The sequence below is a fragment of the Haemorhous mexicanus genome, chromosome 2 (genome assembly GCF_027477595.1).
Source record: "Haemorhous mexicanus isolate bHaeMex1 chromosome 2, bHaeMex1.pri, whole genome shotgun sequence".
Taxonomy (NCBI): domain Eukaryota; kingdom Metazoa; phylum Chordata; class Aves; order Passeriformes; family Fringillidae; genus Haemorhous; species Haemorhous mexicanus.
In genome coordinates this window covers 55,741,384-55,741,762 of record NC_082342.1, presented here as the reverse complement: position 1 = coordinate 55,741,762, position 379 = coordinate 55,741,384, and positions in this window count along the sequence as shown.

Sequence of the window (379 nt, the reverse complement as noted above, 5' to 3'; positions counted from 1 at the left end):
TATTCAGTTTGACTTCACAGGCTTTATTCTCTTACCTTGTCCAAATATATGTCTGTCACCTCTGCAGAATCAATCATGACTCCTCATTGCTATTAATAGAATAAAATACCAGCTCCTCAGGACATCTGCTACAGTGTGGATTCACAGAATCAGAGAATATTCTGAGTTGGAAGGGACCTATAATGGTTGCTTCTATAGGTGCAGCCTTACACATTCCCTTGCAGCGGAGATAAGAGCCGAACTGGAATAAAAGAAGGAGCCAACTGGGATGGAAGAAGAATGGGGAGAAATAGAAAAGGAGCATAATCTGGGGCTGAGGTTGAAAGCCAGAGTGAAATGGAATATTTACTTTAGCTGAGAAAGATGGTTGGCTTGGCCT